Source organism: Ochlerotatus camptorhynchus, unplaced genomic scaffold (genome assembly GCF_037179485.1).
Source record: "Ochlerotatus camptorhynchus isolate MF236.1 unplaced genomic scaffold, CSIRO-AGI_Acam_v1.1 ptg000141l, whole genome shotgun sequence".
Taxonomy (NCBI): domain Eukaryota; kingdom Metazoa; phylum Arthropoda; class Insecta; order Diptera; family Culicidae; genus Ochlerotatus; species Ochlerotatus camptorhynchus.
In genome coordinates, this window is record NW_027040631.1 from 3116202 (window position 1) to 3135835 (window position 19634).

Below are 19634 nucleotides of genomic sequence, written 5' to 3' on the forward strand. Positions count from 1 at the left end.
CATTAGGGTCCGTACCACTGTTCTGGTCTGCCTAAGTTGAAGACCAATTGTAATCGATTAACAAAGATCATTCAGACCAGGATGGTGGACCTCAGAAATAACGCTTTGGAAGATTTGGTGATTCTGAACGACATAGAAACAACCGCAAGCATCTAGGTCAATTTTTATAATGTGACCACTTTATTGGTCAATCCGGACTATCCGGAGAACCAAGAAATGGTCACTTTACCCCAAAATATAGTTTCCATTTAAAATACGCTTTCATTCCATGATTCTGAACAATACTCGGAACAATATATAAAAAATCGGAAGGTTCTAGGACATTTTTTATAATGTGGCCCCTTTATCGATCGTTCCAGATTCTCCTTTGGGCCAGCAGAGGTTTACTCAGGGTGTATATGGTGTCATTACACCATATACATATGCTAAGTACAATCAATTTCCAGTAATATACGTAAAGTAACATGTGAAACTATGTCGATAGATAGTGGCATTTCTTACTTTACCGGAAACTCGGGTTGATCCCGGCCGTATATCTCGGCAGCCAATGAATCGATCCAGCAGAGTTTTTCCTTTAAGAATATGTGTAACATGTTGACTGAAATCGTTTGTCAGCCGATATATTCAATTTAGCCGCGGTTTTGTCAATTTTTGCCCACTGGAGAAAGTCGAAAGTTTCCAATATCTTGGCAACCAGATAGCATCAGACGGCGGAACCAAGAGTGACATAGGTGCACGAATCAAGAAGGCTAGGGCTGTTTTTGCGAATTTACGATTTGTATGTAGATCTAACCAGATAACTTAACGTACCAAAATTCGTGAAATCAAACCAGCGAGACGTAGGGTGTATCATCGGAGGACACCTAAAAGCTGCAAGTCTTCATCAAACGATGCCTGCGGTATATAATTTGTGCCTGGTGGCCTCACAACTGGATCTTGAATGCTGAGCTCCATCGTCGATGTCATCAGAAACCGATTTTGACAGGAACTCTAGAACGTAAGTGAGAGGTGGGTCGGTCACACACTACGAAGAGGAAAAAAGTAAAGGGTTGTGTCCTATACACGACCGCAGTATGACGCAGAACCACGTCAAATTGATGTATATCATGCATTTTTGACTATTATACATTTTCTTAAATTTTTCAAGTATTTCAATGTCTGGTGTTTTGCATGTATAACTTTTCCAAGTTCCTCATTTCCTCATTGTGATAGGTGGTCACGACATGATCCACCTTAATCCGCTGACTTGCTCCTGCTTGCTGCAGGATCAAGTGCCACGCCGTCCTAAGCGGTAATGAGCAAAGGCATGACAGCAGCGCTGTTTAATATCTTTTCAGGTTCAAGCAGAACGATGTACAACCAAATGGCACTCGATTATGACGACTGGGTTAGGGAAAATCGTTTATATCATGAAAACAGACAAAATTATCATATGTGCATTTTTCAAATGTTTTTTGTGGAAAATTGAATAAAAAATATTTATTTCAACAGATTCGTAATGTAATATTCTATCGATTGGCGTATTTGGATTTTATGTTCATCTATAAATGACAAAGTTACAAGCGTTTAAAACCTAACACAATTTCACCACACATATTTTTTGATTTGCACCCCCAGTATAGTCGACAAAGACGTAGTTCTACTGCTGGTTCTACGTCAAAACGAAATCTGCAAGCAAGCGCTGAATCCGGCAGGATATCGCAGCAGAGGCAGATCAAAGGGTTCATGGCGGTGGAACCTCAACAAGGAAATAAAGAAAGTGTACAGGAATCAGACCTGGTCCCAGGTCAAATCAACAGCGAGCAGCCGCCCAGGATGGACATCTTTTACTAAGGGTGTGCAGGATGCGTGAGTGAGTGAGTGAGCGTCTTTAGAAATACTTCACAAGAATGGATCACATGATTCGAGCAGTTTAATGCCTTGCAACATTATTTTGAGATTTTATCTTACTTCATGAACAAGAAGTCTTATTTCTACACAGCAAAAAAAAAATGTAATATCGATCAATGTAATTCAAGCTGATGTATGAAATTTAGACCTGGTTGCAGCAGTTTGGATGTAATATTCAACAACTTTTTTTTTCTGTGTAGAGACCTTATATAAACGTCATTGGCATTGACGAGAGCTCTGTAACTCTTTACTCCTATAGTCCTCTCCAGGCGGGTTCGTATTGGTGTGTTAGTGAGATGAAATTTTTTGTTAGCTGTGAGAATTTTTTTGTTTGCTGTAAGAACTGTCATTCTAAAGTAAAAATAAACAACAAAACTAAAACAAACCCTACGCTTTCACGGTAACAGTCAAATACCCTTTTATGAGTAAAAGTTAACCCATTTTTAATAAAAGTGGCTTTGCTCATTAATGAGTAAATTATTTTAACAACAATGAGTTTCTGCTAACAGTAGCTAACAGTTAGTACTTAATTAACCACTTCATTCGAGCAATTAAAATGACGTTTACTACCACTTGAACTTTAAAATAAAACATTATTTTGAGATTTTTTCTTGTAGAACCTCGAGAAAAGTAGCCAATATTTGTGCGTTTCATAAAAAAATAGAAATTAGTTGGTCCAGTTTTGTGAAATCGCTGGTAGAAAACCACGCCAAAACTGCTTGACAAAGTGGTCCATTGGTATAATAAATTACTCATTAATTAGCAGGGCCAATTTTATTGACAATGGGTTCACTTTTACTCATAAATGCAAGTTTGATTCTTACCGTGCACATGACAGTATACGCTAGTGTGTGTAAAATTATATTATTAGTTTAGTGTTCGTGAGATCCTGCTTGGAGAACTCAATGTAGAAATCTCATATGTAACTGTCAGTCTATGTGTGAAACATGGCGGACTTTTTCTTATTCTCTCACTCCAACGCAAAACCCCATAAGGAACTGTCAAAATGTGTGTGAAGAAACGTCACTTCAGGACTGGTGTCAAGGCGAATTGCCTAAAGAGAACTATTCTGATACGTGCAACCATGAAACGTTTCATTTCAAACCTCATGTACACTCAAAAATATTACTATACAAAGAAAGAATAAACACCAATCACTTTGTGATTTAGGATTGTGTGTCTGATTAAAATTCACTTGAAAAACGATAACTAACTCTCAATACAGGTGTATAATTCATTCATTGGTATAAATACAAGCTGATAAAAAATGGCAAGCCTGATGACAAGTCAAAAATGTGATCTGTTCAAGTGGAGTCCGTCGTGATCTCTCCAAGTCGAGTCGTTTGAGTTTGTTACCGTTTAGGTACTTTGCCTTTTGGAAAAGCTCGACCAGAGCGATAGCAGTGCTATAAAGACCCTAATAAAAAATAACCATAAACGAACGATAACCCAAATCATTGAACTATTCCACAAATGGTTTGGATGATACCCAGAACACGTCGTTAAGCAAATTAACCATACAATTTTTATTAGGGGAGCGAGCACTCAACTCACTCATAGTCCGATTTCCCGCAGCAAAGATTCCCGTGCCGGCCGGCCCTTACACACATACACACACCCAGAAATTGTAAGTAGGTTTTGGTAAATAAACTTAAACGCTGGCCAGACTGGAGAGTTATAACAACAATCAATACGAAACTAACGATTTTAAATTGGCTCACCACTTTAGTAGCCTATTGGTCCCAAGCAAACGATTAACGTACCCTATTCTAGTTGAAATTCTATTACTACACTATGTTTGTTTTGATTCGCTATGAAAGTTTGACAGATAACATCAGGGGTGTGTGGATTCATGCAGAACATGCAGGGGTGAGTGAAATAGCTTGGGACTGCTTGGGACCGTTGTTCTGGTACTGAGTGAGCCAAAAATAATAATGATTTTCTTTGGGACCCAGTGGTCTTAGAGTTACCTCTATGGTTATAACATGTTATAACGGTTGTCAAATAATTGCAACACAGAAAGCACCATCAAGATAGCGCTATAACATGTTATAACTCTGTAGTCTCATTCCTAGTTGAACACTCAGTCGGTTAACAACGTCCCGGTCTCAGTCACGCGGCATCTAGTTTTTTTCGGAGTTTTTTCCGCCCGAGCGGTTTTTTCACCCCCCCATTGGGTGCCCCAAGTGACCAGTGTGCAACAGAGGAAGTGGAATTCCATGGGCCGAGCCCCTTGGAGTTGCCATCCAGCTTTAATTCACCCCGGTAATCCATCCGGTCGTCAAGCCATTTTTTCATTATCGTGCCGACCCACCAACACCAACCATCACCACCAGCAGCAGCAAACGGACCATCTAGCTGCAACGGCTGATAGGTTGTTTACAACCGGCATAAGTATTAGACAATACATTTTGCAAGTCCATTGCCTCCCTATTGTAGTTTAATTTTGCCTCGTGGCGCGTGACTCTGTCTCTCACCCCTGGTAGGGGAGTATGGGTCATAGTGAGACAACTTTTTGCAAGTAGATATAAGTTTTTTTTGTTTTTTTTTTGTTTCGATTTTTTTTTTTTCTTTTTGATTTGTTCGTACGTCGGGCAAAAAATTTAATTACTAGTAATTAAAATTAATTAATTAGTAAAGGTTTTAATTTTTTTTCCTTCTTAAGTGGTTGCGCACCGCTTTTGCGCAACACTTATGGCATCTTCCGATGCCTACGTTACGCGAACCAGATACTATGAACCGTCTTCGAAAGGACCATGGGTTGTCTTTTTTCGGCCCAAAAATAAACCTTTGAAAACTCTCGACATAACGAGAGATTTGCTGCGTAAGTATCCGGGAATCTTGGTACACAAAGAAAGATTCAACAAACTGCGTGTAGAAGCACCGACTTATGATGTGGCAAATAAAATTGCTGATCACGAGCTTTTTAGTGTTGAGTATAACATCTACATCCCTTCTCGAGATGTGGAGATAGAAGGCGTGGTCTCCGACGCGAGTCTGACTGTCGAGGACTTGAAACATGCCTCGGGAACTTTTAAAAACTCGACATTCGCTACCGCGCTAGTGAAGATACTGGATGTAAGGCAACTGCATTCAGCATCTTTGCTAGACGGTAAAAAAGTTTATAAACATTCAGACTCGTTCCGGGTGACTTTCGCAGGTTCAATTCTCCCAAACTTTGTTAAAATTGATGGTGCTTTTTTTCCGGTGCGGTTGTTTGTACAGAGGGTATATAATTGTACCAACTGCAAAAGGCTGGGACACTCGGCCAGCCATTGCGGCAACAAAACTCGTTGTGGCAAATGTGGTGAAAACCACAAAGAGGATTCTTGCCACAAAGAATCAGTAAAATGCGCTTACTGTGGCGAGAATCCTCACCCCTTGCAGGAGTGCCCGATGTACAAACAGCACTCCGATAAAGTGCAGCGTTCAATCTCTGGACGCTCCAAGCAGACATATGCTCAAATGTTGAAGGCTGCATCAGCCGTCCAAGATGCAAACCAATTTTCGATTTTGTCAGCTGAAGAATCGGACTCTGACTCATCGGATGAAGGTGATTCTACGGTGGTACACGCACCTTCAAAAATGGACGGATCCTCAAAAAGAAAATGCTCCTCCCCGAAAGTGCGCCGTAAGAAAACTAAAGTCACCTCCAGACGATTGCCAAATTCCCAGGGTAATGGGGATGAAAAACAAAACCGAAGGCTCCTGTTGATCCAATCCCTGGATGCAGCAAGAATTTTCCGCCATTGCCCAACAAAGATAAAAAAAATAAAAAAGCTGCTCCTCAAACTTCTCAAAAGAAATCCAAGTCCGAACGAGGTTTGCTAGCTTTTTCGGACATTGTGGAATTCATATTAAACATGTTCAACATACAAAACCCTCTAAGAAGCTTAGTTTCTGCCTTGCTTCCAACGTTAGAATCATATCTTAAGCAATTGACTGTTTCATGGCCCCTCCTTGCATCAATCATATCTTTCGATGGATAATTCGTCGAACGAGGTTGAAGATATGATCACTGTGCTACAGTGGAACTGCCGTAGTCTAGTGCCTAAACTAGACTCGTTCAAATTTTTACTTCACAATTCTGATTGTGATATATTTGCTCTCTGTGAAACATGGCTTTCTTCCGATAAAGAACTCAACTTCCACGATTTTAACATTATACGCCTGGATAGAGACGATTCTTATGGAGGAGTACTTTTAGGGATCAAAAAGTGCTACCCTTTCTACAAAATTTCCCTTCCTGCTCTATCCGGCGTCGAAATCGTTGCTTGCCAAATAAATGTGAAGAACAAAGATCTTTGCATAGCTTCAGTATACGTTCCACCAAGAACCTCCATTAGCCGTAGTCAACTCTGGAATCTAGTTTCGATTCTTCCATCCCCAGTATTAATTCTGGGTGATATGAACTCCCATGGTACTGGGTGGGGCGATCTATATGACGACAATAGAGCGGCTATTTTTTACGATTTATGTGACGATTTCAATTTGACTATTTTGAACACTGGTGAAGCGACACGTATAGCAAAACCTCCGGCTCGAGAAAGCCGACTCGACCTATCTTTGTGTTCAAGATCGCTATCATTGGATTGTCAGTGGAAGGTTATCAATGATCCCCATGGTAGCGATCACTTGCCAATCATCATTTCAATAAAGTGTGGCCCTCACTCTGCAGAACCATCTCGGGTTCCATTTGATCTTACAAGGAACATCGACTGGCAGAAATATGCAACGGCGGTGACAATCGGTGTCGAATCAATAGATGCGCTTCCACCATTGGAAGAATATCGATTCCTAGCCGATTTGATTTACAAAAGCTCACTGGAAGCACAAAAAAGAAAAGTTCCAAGTGCACCCTTTAAAAGGAGACCAGCCACACCTGGTTGGGACGAAGAATGCACAAAATTGTATGTAGAAAAATCTGATGCTTTCAAAGCTTTTCGTAGACACAAAACATCCACTTACTTCGAGGAATATTCAAAGCTTGAGACAAAGCTGAAACAATTAATCAAAGCAAAAAAACGCTGTTATTGGCGCAATTTCGTCGAGGGACTCTCACGAGAAACCTCCATGAACACCTTGTGGAGGGTGGCTCGCAACATGCGTAACCGCTCATCTTTCAATGAGAGTGAAGAATACTCCAACCGATGGATATTCGATTTCGCTAAAAAGGTCTGTCCGGACTCAGTTCCAGCACAAAATATTCTTCGAGAAGCGTCTCCTAGCGGCGGCTCTCTGGATAGACCATTCTCAATGCTGGATTTCTCTATGGCTCTTCTTTCATCGAACAACTCCTCACCGGGAAGCGATATGATTAAATTCAATCTTCTGAAAAATCTCCCAGATATCGCTAAAAGACGCTTGCTAGATTTATTCAATTCCTTGCTAGAAAACAACATTGTACCGCCTGAATGGAGACAGGTCAAAGTAATAGCCATTAAAAAACCTGGCAAATCAGCGTCTGACCATAACTCATACCGTCCGATTGCTATGCTTTCGTGCATTAGGAAATTGTTGGAGAAAATGATCCTTCGGAGACTGGATCACTGGGTCGAATCAAATAACTTGCTATCAAATACACAGTTTGGGTTCCGCAAGAGCAAAGGAACAAACGATTGTCTAGCGCTGCTTTCCACAGATATTCAACTGGCCTTTGCACACAAGGAGCAATTGGCTTCAGTATTCTTGGACATTAAGGGGGCTTTTGATTCAGTTTCCATTGAAATTCTGTCAGACAATCTGCACAGATGTGGACTTTCTGGAATTTTAAATAATTTCTTGTACAATTTGTTGTCAGAAAAGCAAATGAACTTTTCCCTTGGACAACTGACAACTTCCAGAATTAGCTACATGGGCCTGCCCCAAGGCTCATGTCTCAGCCCTCTTCTTTATAACTTTTACGTCAAAGATATCGACAACTGTTTGGCAGAACAATGCATGCTAAGACAACTTGCAGATGACGGTGTGGTTTCCGTAAGAGGTCCACATGCCGTGGACTTGCAAGGACCATTGCAAAATTCCTTAGATAACTTGTCTTCTTGGGCTATGAATCTAGGGATCGAATTCTCGCCGCAGAAAACTGAACTGGTAGTGTTTACTCGAAAGCGGTTCCCAGCCCAAATGCAGCTTAATCTTTTGGGCAGAAACATTACTCAATCATTGTCTTTCAAGTACCTTGGGGTCTGGTTTGATTCAAAGTGCACTTGGAATGCCCATATTACGTATTTGAAGCAAAAATGTCAGCAGAGGATCAACTTTCTCCGTTCAATTTGCGGCACATGGTGGGGTGCTCATCCGGGAGACCTCATAACGCTTTATAAAACAACTATTCTCTCTGTTCTAGAGTACGGCTCTTTCTGCTTTCTCTCGGCAAGAAAAAGTCACCTAATAAAATTGGAACGAATTCAATATCGTTGTCTGCGTATTGCTCTAGGCAGTATGCACTCAACGCATAACATGAGTCTCGAGGTTCAGGCAGGAGTAACACCCCTCCAGAACCGTTTCTGGGAGCTCTCTCTCAGAATACTAATCAAATGCGGAGTGACGAACACACTTATAATTGCTAATTTTGAAGAAATTCTTGGGTTGAACACACAATCTCGATTTATGAGAATCTACCACCACTACATATCATCAGATATGTGTCTTCCTTGTTATACTCCAGACCGTGTTCACTTCACCAATCGCAGTTCCTCAATTGAATATGATCTGACCATGAAACAAGCAACTCATGGGATTCCCGATCAACTTCGAACTATTATTATCCCGCGTATTTTTACTGAAAAGTACCAACACGTCAATTGCGTCAAAAGATATTTTACAGACGGGTCACGTCTCAATGGATCCACTGGCTTCGGTGTCTTCAATGAAAACTCTAGCGCCTTCCGCAAACTTCAGGAACCTTGTTCCGTTTTTGTTGCTGAGCTGGCAGCAATCAACTTCGCATTGGGGATGATTTCCAACATGCCCGCAGACCATTACTTCATCTTCTCGGATAGTCTCAGTTCCATTGAGGCTATTCGGTCGATGAAACCAAGTAGGCACTCATCTTATTTCCTTTCAAAGGTAAGGGAGCAGATGTGTGTGCTGGTCGAAAGATCATATATGATTACCTTTGTATGGGTCCCCTCACATTGCTCAATCCCAGGCAATGAGAAGGCGGACTCTCTCGCAAAGGTGGGCGCGCAGGAAGGCGAATTGTATGACAGGCAAATTTCACACGATGAATTTTACCATTTAGTGCGTCAGAGTACCTTTTCGAGTTGGCAAACCGATTGGGACACTGGAAATCTTGGACGGTGGTTACACTCAATTATTCCTAATGTTTCTTCGAGAGCGTGGTTTAAAGGCTTGGGCTTAAGTCGTGACTTCATTCGCGTGATGAGTAGACTTATGTCCAACCACTACTCGCTAGATGCTCATCTCAATAGAATAAACCTCGTGGACAGCAACATCTGTCGGTGTGGAAACGGTTACGATGACATCGAACACGCAGTTTGGCAATGTACGGATAATGACGCCGCCAGAGAGCGACTTTTGAATACCCTCGAGGCCCAAGGAAGACAACCCTATGTTCCTATCAGAGACGTGTTGGCAACCCGTGATCTCTGCTATATGCAGTCCGTTTATGTTTTTCTTCAAATGTCTAGTATAAGAATTTAATTCCTTTTGTCTTTTGTCTCTCTTTATTAGTTTTTGTTTGTCTTGTCCCCCCGTCTCGATGAGTCTCATCGTCGCCCACTGGTCACCCACCATAGCCGGTCGAACTCCGGACGAAGCTAGAACAGCACTACCGTTCATACTGGCGACAACGCTCTGATGAGACAACGAAACCCTACCCCAAGCTCCTCCCCTGATCCTATCCTTCGAAAATGTACCCTTCTAACCTCGAGTAAGCCGCGAGTAATCGGCCCAACTCCTACTAGACATAGAATTAAGTGAATCTTGTTACACACAGTGAACAATGAATTATCGGCTCCGTAAAGCTAACGCGATTGAGCCTTCCAAATAAACGAACTAGATAAAAAAAAAAAAAAAAACTCTGTAGTCTGAACGTACTATTAACTAGTGAAAGAGTAGGTGACCTTGCTTGAACTTGCTGATCAGTGTCTCATATTTGTCTGGAGCTCCGTCTTTCAAGCTCGAGCTAGTCGCCGCAAAAAAGGCTGGTGAATAGTCCGCCCCGTCTGGTCCCCGTGGCTTTAGACCAGGGACCTGGGGCATTTGTAGTAATATAGACGAATCCAATAGAAACTAAGCGATATTTCAGCCTCTGGTGGTGAAAATGGGCCAAATTTGTGTGACATAATTGGATCTTTCCTAATCTCGCAGTGCAGTTTTCGACGGGTAAGAGTCTATTTGATTACAGATTTAAAGTCGCTTATGTTTACATTTTGCTTTTTTAGGGAAAAAACATGATGCTGTGGATCAATTGGGAGCTGATAACACTCACCCCCACAATCCCGCTCAGGTGTCATTTTTAAGCCGAGGTTTAAGCCTCGTAAGCGACAAATCACCAAACACTGACTCGGAAAGAAGTCTGTCGACCAGTGACTGCAGCTTTAGCGCTAGTTCCTGTTTCGAAAGCCATGACGATAGCGGCTTCAACTCAGACTCCCCAAAAGCTACCAAGAAGCATTCCCGGTGATCGAAATGTCACCCTATCGGGAAATCTTCCAAACGGCGTCGGAAAGAAGCTATACTGAAACGTTCCAAAGTCAAAAATTGTAAGAGCTCATCTTCCAAGCGCAGCTGCGAGAAGCATCCGAGATCCAAGTGGCAAGGATACATATTCGTTGTACAATTCTTGCTCTTCAGTGGACGGAGGTCTTCCCCAGTAGAAGCAATGCATTTCTCAAACGCTCCAACAGTTCCTCCAAAAACGGTAAGGTGAGATACGCCGTCGTGATATCATAATAGAGGTAACTCTAAGACTAGAAGGTCCCGAAATAATGTGCTCAACTTTTTGGCTCTGCTCTGGTACTATCTTCGGTCCCAAGCTAATCGATTCACCCCTAGAAACATACACGGTAAGAAAAAGTACCCAAAAGTAAGTTCTTTTCACTCATCTCAGCACTATAGTGCAGGAGCCCAAAAGTAGGTAAAGCGGACAAAAGTAGTTTTCATTTACTTGGGTGCAATTTGTATGGAATTTTCCACTAGCTTTCTACCCAATAGTAAGTTAGGTGTACCCAAAAGTATGTAAATATGAGTATACTCACGTTGAGTTCCCACACTTTACTACCCCTGTTGAGTGGTTTTGCTCCTCCGTTTTTGACAACATTAGAAGGCGAAAAGGAGACAAACTAGTCAAAAGTAGGTAAAAGTGAACTGACCGTTGGGTACTTTTTAACCGAGTAGGAAAAACCAATAACCTCTCATTTTATCTGTCAAACTTTCATAGCAAATCAAAACAAACATTGTGTAGTACTAAAATGTCGACTAGAATGGGGTACGTTAATCGATTTGCTTGGGACCAATAGGCTATTCAAGAAGTGAGCAAATTTAAATCGATAGTTTCGTATTGATTGTTGATATTACCATAGAGGTAACTCTAAGACCAGAAGGTCCCGAAGAAACGAGCTCAACTTTTTGGCTCAGCTCTGGTACTATCTTCGGTCCCAAGCTAATCGATTCACCCCTCGAAATATAGGAAAATCCACTAACCCCTCATTTTATCTGTCAAACTTTCATAGCGAATCAAAACAAACATAGTGTACTAGGGGCATCCCACTCTAAACTTTGTATTTTTCCTAATATACATATAAAAATCTTAGTGATATCTAAGGTACCCAAAAATACTTAAAATACTTAAGAAATATCTAGCGTTAGTTTATTTGCTTGGTTGCTATGTCAATTTGATTTGCTTGTTTTTCCAATGTCAGGCGTTTTGTGTGGATAGTGGTTAATTTGTTAAGCAACTAGCATTCATTTGATTAGGAGCGTGAACAACTATAGGTGTCCCGGGCCATTTTTGGTGTAATCTGTTCACCATGTACCAGAAAGAAATAATTCGACAGTGAGTATGCATAAGGGCCTATACGCGATGATCGATTCTCTTCGTCGATTTTCTCTTTTGTTAATAACTCGCTAGATTTAACGTTTCTCGATGCGTTTGCTGTTGCTTTTGATAGCCAATACAACCTGTTACTACTCTGCATTGAACAAATTCTAGAAAATTGTTTCGCCTAGCTGTAGCAATGCAAAGAGAAAATCGATGAAGAGAATCGATCATCGCGTATTCGCCCTTATGAATGCTCACTGTCGAATTCTGATAGGCATTGGAACCATTTCTTGTTACTCGTTCGAGTTCCATCATTTGTATAACCAATCTAATAATGAATTTTGTATTTTTCTTTTTCCGCTCGGTTCTTGGCTGTGTGACTATGACAATGACAATTGGATGTACGAAACCATGTGACCATACTATCACCCATATTCTCGTTTACGTCCGGACAGTATTTAAACGAGAATATGGGCGTATTGCGGAAACGCAGATCTCTTAGCTTTCCACCTTCTAAACGCAGAACATGCTTATTACAGTAGATAATAAACCATAAAGGCCACTGGACACAGTATACGCAACATAGTCAGAATTATTTAAATGAACGGGTTTAGTTTTCTTTATTTTCCTACGTTTAATTTAAACAAGTAAAACGTTGTGTTCAATGTGATATAATAATGGCATTAATTATTCAAAATAATCAATATAGTAGTTTATTCAAAAGGAGAGTCAAAAGGGCCAAAAGCTTCCGGTCAGAAACGAATCACGATCATTCCCATTAAACAATCGGTAGATCGACAAACTTTTCTTCCTGCATTTGCTCAGGCCTACAACACGTTTTCGCGGCTTCAGATCCTTGATACTGCAAAAACAAAATCGTAGTCAGATGATTCGCTGCTAGGTACGTAATCAACATGTTTAGAAATAAAGTGAATTCCGTTCTGAGCGATGTTTCACGCGCAAGGCGAGATTTTGCGAAAGTACGAGAGGGAGAGAGAGAGAGAAAAGTACTAGTTGTCTCTCTCATGCCATTGCAAATTTTGCTCCGGTCAGCTAATGTACGCTCATATCTGAATATACCAATACTCATCATCGCAGGATCTTTATGCTCCGAGAGGGTATATGTGAGCCAATACACACTTTGAGTTCAGTCAATCCGAGGGGGGCGACACATCTAAATCTCAAGTTTAGATGCTCAACAAATCTCACAGCGAAACAATCTTCGAAAAATCTTCTTTCATTTGTCGCATCTACTTGCATCGTGCATCATCTTTTTGCAGGAAATCTTCAGAATCGTCATTAATCTTCTTTCAATCTACCAGCGTGCGTGCAGCTAGCCACAGCAAAACACAATCTTTTTTGCATCGTAGATAGAGTCGTCCCGCTCGAGTCAATCGGTAAACACCGTTAAATTTGTACTGAAAATTTGTCGGTGCTGAAAACATCATTCCTTGTAACTAGCTTTTGAAGCATTTTTACAAACTGAATCGCTGAAAAATATAAATTAAATAATACTATTTTATACTCATAATAAAAATACTTAACACTCCTATTTGTATAAATACAAGACGACCGACAACAACAAGTCAACAACAAACACATGCACTAGCAACCGGTCATCAAAAAATAAGTGTTACTTCGATGGAAATATATAGCCATGGTTTAAATACTTAAAAATACTTAAGAATACTTACGTGGGATTTACAAATATTTTATTGATATTAGGTATAGAGTTTAGAGCGGGATGCCCCTAGATAGTGTATGTAGTACTGGAATTTATACTAGAATGGGGTACGTTAGTCGATTTGCTTGGGACCAATAGGCTTGTCAAGTAGTTAGCCAATTAACCACTTTGTCAAGCAGTTTTGGCGTGACTTTCTACCAGCTATTTCACAAAACTGGACCAAATAATTTCTATATTTTTATGAAACGCACAAATGTTGGCTACTTTTCTCGAGGTTCTAGAAGAAAAAATCGCAAAATAATGTTTTATTTCAAAGTTCAAGTGGTAGTAAACGTCATTTTAAGTGCTCGAATAAAATGGTTAATTTAAAATCGTTAGTTTTGTATTGATTGTTGATATTACTGTATTAAATATTTGGATTTGAAAATCTTTTGAACGGGGTTTAGTTTTTTCAGCGTGTAGTGACACAAACGCTTCCTTTTCCGTCAAACTTGCTCGCCTTGAAATGCTCCAGTCTGTCAACTGGAATGTGACAGTCCAGAGGATTTCAAGCCTTCTCCGTCTGGCATGCAGCTGATCCAATCACATTCCAATCGGAATGCCATTCGATTGTGATGCCATCTCGCCTCATTCCCACAGCTCAACACGGTTGACGACCGTTAGCAAGCACTCTACTTGGATCGTAAACAGAGAACATTACCCTGCCCATTTCACCTACTTCGCTCTATGCTACTGCGCGAGCATAGCCTGCTCGCGACTACCCACACGACCAGTGGGAGATAGATTCACTTCAGTCGAGTCGAAGTCGCCGTGTCGGGTTGTAGCATATCGCAGTGTAGCACATTGTATCGTTTCGCGTCGCCGTGAGTGTGTGTCAAACAGGGCAGAGCAGAGAGAAAGGCATATAGATAGAAGAAGGTGCAGAAGTGTGAAGAGTGATGAAATCAACAAAACGACAGACCAGCACGGCAGAATGTTGTTGAGATGTGCACCATTTGCAAGAACAATGTTCACACCCGTAGGCTAGAGTTTGTAATCGTGTAATTAGTAGTGAAATCAAAGGTAAAGAGCGAGTAATTTACGCGTGCAGGCATGTGCTGGCGGGGTCCGAATTCGGGATAATGGGAAAACGGCGAAAACAACGGCCCCAAAAGCAACAGATTACGGGGGCTAGCGAGCGAACGAAGAAGCAGACTTGGCTGGTGGATGAAGAGGAAGGCTTGTTGGGTTGGATTGGTCTCGTTGGGAGGGGTGGTGAAGGAAGGGCTGTTGAATGGTCGGGTCGGGTGGCTGGCGGTCCATCCGCGAGGCGAGAGTATATATGCGAGTGAAGTGTGAGAGCGAGAGAGATGTCGGCCGGTGAGAGTGGGATGGATGTATGCTGGAGCGCATGTGTTTGTGTGAGAGGGAACCAATGAATGAGAGTGGTTTTAGTGAGAGAAGAAAGAATCTGTGTGTAGGGCGTTTTGCGTTTGGAGAAGCTTTTTTCTTGTCTTGTCGGGTAGAAGTTACAGAAAATTTGTCTCGATGTAAAAATGGTGTAAAATTTGCGTTTTTGCAGGACGGAAACACCCTGCTGGAAGTGTAATGGAAGGCACGAGTTGATGTGAAGTGAATCTAAGTGAATGAGAAGAATTGGCTCGGGTCCGAAGTGAGTGAAGCCAGTGAAGGGACCCTGGAGAAGAAGACAGAAAAGTTGAAATCAAAGGCAGACCCTGTGGTTGGATATTGGTTGCATTCAGATCAAAGTGTGCCTTTGCAAAATGTTGCCCCTGTAGAGGGAGCCTGGCTCGACATGGCCAGACATGGTACACTGTGTTTTGGTGTAGTGAATGAAAGTACCCTTAGCAAGGGGCCATCCTCCGAGGGGCACCCCATCGGAGTGAAGTGAATATTGCGGAGGCAGTGTAGAGAAGAGATAGTTTAAGAAGCAGCACAAGCAGAAAAGCAAATTTTGATTGATACATTCACGGCCGATGATGCACTGGAGTTGTGTCGGAAATTTTCCTGCTACTGCCGTTGGCCCCGCTAATTCGTCCAATTCGCATACTAGACTCGATAAGGTAATTGGCTCACCTTTTTTTCCGAGCCCACCTCTAACCCCCTTGTCCTCGCCCGTTTCGGAAATAGCGGAATTTTCGCATCCATCAGTTCCCATTTTTTCCGACTTTCTTCCGCTTCTGCTCACCGATTGACCGATCATCATCATCACCATCCCAAAGTGCAGAAAAACTCCCATCGAACCCCCGAATGTCCGAAAGAAAGCAACAAACGGACAAACAGCAACAGCAGCAACAACAAAGAGCGAAATAAGAAGGAAAAAACTGGATTACCTTCAGAAAACGCGAAACGCGAAACCACTGCGAAAGAGAAGGAGAAAAACGCGTATATCACTCTTGTGCTGCTCCTGGCGCCCGGCCCTGCCTGTCTATGATGGGGCTCAGCTCAGCACTATAGTAGGCCATGTTTCGGTTGCACAAAGTAGACGATGGGAGTACCGTTTTTCCTCCGACAGTGAAATTCTGGAAAAATGTTCTACATTGTTTCGAGCTTTTTCAAGTTTTGTTCCAACCGCCGCAGATGGCTATCTAATTTTATGATCAAACATGAAATATGTGACAGCGCGACGACGATGTGACTCATGACGGCGGCGATGAAGGAGATAGGCGGTAGCGCAAAACAATGCTGGTGATATTACATTCCTCCCAATTGTCCGTAATGGTTTTGTTTACTGTGTCGGTTAGCGTTATCAGTACGCCAGATTTATCTTATTTTTAGGAGGCATCTGGAAGATTCCTATGTAGTGGCTTCCCCAATCCCCTAGTGGCGGTCTTGCTCTGATTTGGCAGTTGAATTAGGGGAACATTTCCAATAAAATGCACTCGCAGTAACAACAGCCCAGAAACAGCTGGGTGTCACCTTTCAAAAGGAATTTGCCTAGGTTGCAACTTTGACCGTGGTGTGAGTGGCGGTCGAGTGTTTATAGATATTGCTATTATGTAGCTACTTTTCGGAAGGAGTCATTCGATAGGTTTGGAAAATAAAGCACAAGCCGAAACTGTTTGTAGCACGTTAAGCAGAGGGCAATTTGATGCTTGAGTAATTCTCGGTAATTCAGCAGAATTGTTATTATGAATGATGACGGCAATGAAATCGAACCAAATTTGAGTTTAGTTTACTCATAAATCACAAAGTGCAGGAACTCAGCGATTAGTAAATTTGTCTCATGTTTTTCCAGGTTTCTCCAGGAAAATAAATCACGAATATGAGAAAAGTAAAGCTTGGATTCACTTAGTCTATTGGTACTACTACTAGACTGAGTAAACGTTTCGTCAATCTTCCTCATTTTCCGGCAGATTTTTGAGGTTTCCACAAATTTACTCACCGCTGTATTTCTGCACTTTTGGCAATTATGAGCAAACTAAACTCAAATTTGGGTCGTTCTCATTAACCGTGTATACAACTGGTTGTTTTTTTCCCTATCAAGTAATCTCGCTGTTGAACAGAACAAGCAACAACAAAGCTGATTAATATTTTTTCGAAGGAGCTCTGAAGAAACTGTGAAAAGTACTGACATGTGTCTATTTGTAGTCAAAATATCATTATTTAAATCGGTGTAAAGTTTACTGAAATCTATTCACCACGAAAAAAGTTGCATCAGCATGATTTGATTTCACTTTACTGGATAATTTTGTAGTTTAGCCGGTGTGATTTCTTTTATTTTTTATTTTGCGTAACTAGGATGTTGTGCTAGGGGGGTGGGGGTTGGCTGACCCTGCTGACCACATCTACATTTAAAAAATACGGTTAGCGAAAGATGTACAGTTTCAGATTATCAGGGTTGGTAGTGAGTCACTTTTTAGTGACTTGGTCACTTTTTTCAAGCCAATCTCTAAAAAGTCTGCTGTTTAAAGGCCAAGTCACGAAAGTCACTTTTTCTTGTAATGAGTCACTATTTTCATTTTTTTTTACGTGAATTTATTTCAGGATAGATTATCCTCCTTGGATCTAATAGTCCAATCGATGCCCGCACGTTGTTCTATTTTTCGAACAATTCGAAGGTGTTGTGTTTTGACTAAACGTCTTTCTCGTCTTTCTCTATCTACTGATTTGACTAAATAAAATTTCCTGGATTTTCCAGGTTTTCCAGAATTTCAACGGATACTTTCTATGTTTATAATAAGAAAACTAGTCTTTAAACATGACAATTCAAGCTGAACATAGCATTAGGTCCTAAGTAACATGGACAGATTCTCTTCGTCGACTTTCTCTTTGTAACCCCACGGCCATGTAAAGACATTCCCAGGTATTTTCAGCACACAGATCGATAGAAGAAGCTTTTATCTAGCATCAAATACTACAAACACAACAAGAATCGGTCATGTGCTCAAGCTATTAACGAAATAGAAAGTCTATAAATGTTAGTTAGGACCTAATGCAATGATCAGCTTGAATTAGTTTTAAAGAAGCAGCTTTACAAAAACATCTTTAAGTTGAAGTTTAACACTTACTTAATTTTAGTAAGTCTAAGATCGTATTCCATGTACAAGTTCAAGATATTGAAACGGGAGCATAAGGGAAGTTTACATTCTGAAAATATGGGCAACTTTCTGGGAGCTTTGAGAACTTCAAAGCGGTTCTATTAGTTTCTGGAAGAATGCAGGAATTTAAAAGATGTTCCTAGAATTTTAGAGACCTTCAGAAATATATAGAATTTGAGAAAAAGTGTGGATACTTTAAAGAAGCTCTAGGTACCTCAGAAAAGTTAAAACTAGAGATCTTTGGGGAAATTCAGAGATCCTAAGGGCAGTATCAATTACTTTAGTTCAGACTTCTGAAGCAGTTTAAATGTCTATTAGCGTGAGTTTAGAAAAAAAAATGTTATGCTAAAGAAAAATAAATCGAGAATCCTTAAGATGTTCCAAGTATTTTAGAGAACTTCCAAAATATGTCAGGAACTTCCTAGAAAGAGTTCCATTTATTTCAGAGTAGAACCGAGACCTTCAATATAATTGAGAGCTTCAGGAAAAATGTGAAAGTATTTTAAGAGTGATACATCATGGAAATGTCAAGAGCTTCAATTAACTGTGAAAATATAGCTTAGTTTTTTTATTTATTTGATAAGGCTCAATCGAATGCACTCTAACGAGCCGAGAATTCTTGTTCATTATAAAAAACATCGTAAATCTATATTCAAAAGGTACAGCACAACAGTTGTGAAAGACGCGACTGGACAGTTGCTCACCGACCCCACTGACCAGTTGAAACGTTGGTTTGAGCACTTTGAACAACTTCTCGAAGTTTCAACGGCCAACAAACCATGATCCGCCAAGGGTCCGGAGGGAGATAGAAGCAGCCATCCGAAGTATGAAGTCCAACAAAGCCCCGGGGGTCGATCGCATATCAGCAGAGATGCTCAAAGCTGACCCCATGCTATCCTCAAAAATGTTGCATCAACTCAGTGGCATCGCGTAACCTCACTTTTTACCTGCTTACATTCAGATAAGTTTCAAAAGGCACTGCGTCTTCTAGTTTCACTGATTTGTATCCATTGGAAGTCATTTTTTTAATTTATTGAAGTTTTGAGAGTTGTTGAACAAGTAGATTGAGGTTAGGGCGACGCCGCTGCATCAACTATTCGTCAATACCTGGGACACCGCGACTTTTCCGGCCGACTGGATGCAGGGCATCTTGGTAAAAGTCCCCAAGAAGGGGGATCCAACTGTATGCGACAACTGGCGAGGCATCATGTTACTGTGTATTGTTCTTAAAGTTCTGTGTAAAGTTATACTCAATCGGATACAGGAGAAGATCGATGCGTCTCTCCGATGACAGCAGACAGGATTCCGTGCTGGAAGATCCTGTGTGGACCATATTGTCACGCTCCGCATCATCTTGGAGCAGGTCAATGAGTTCCAAGAGTCCCTGTACTTGGTATTCATTGACTACGAAAAAGCTTTCGACCGACTAAACCACGAAAACTTGTGGGGCGCTCTGAGACGCAAGGGAGTCCCTGATAAAATCGTCAACCACATCGAATCGTAGTACGAGGCT

At 41.2% G+C, this 19634-nt stretch overlaps 1 protein-coding gene across 2 annotated transcripts in view; it reads left to right on the forward strand.

The window, feature by feature from the left end:
* The first annotated feature begins 14392 nt into the window (after positions 1 to 14392).
* PlexA (plexin A) overlaps positions 14393 to 19634 on the forward strand; it is a 96411-nt gene continuing 91169 nt past the window's right edge. Inside the window, exons 1-2 of one of the 2 annotated variants that reach the window (XM_065221303.1) lie at positions 14393 to 14642; positions 15142 to 15643. The gene's annotated coding sequence lies outside the window, so the exon portion shown is untranslated. The remainder of the gene's footprint in view (positions 14643 to 15141; positions 15644 to 19634) is intronic. The other variant, XM_065221304.1, reaches the window with a different exon arrangement.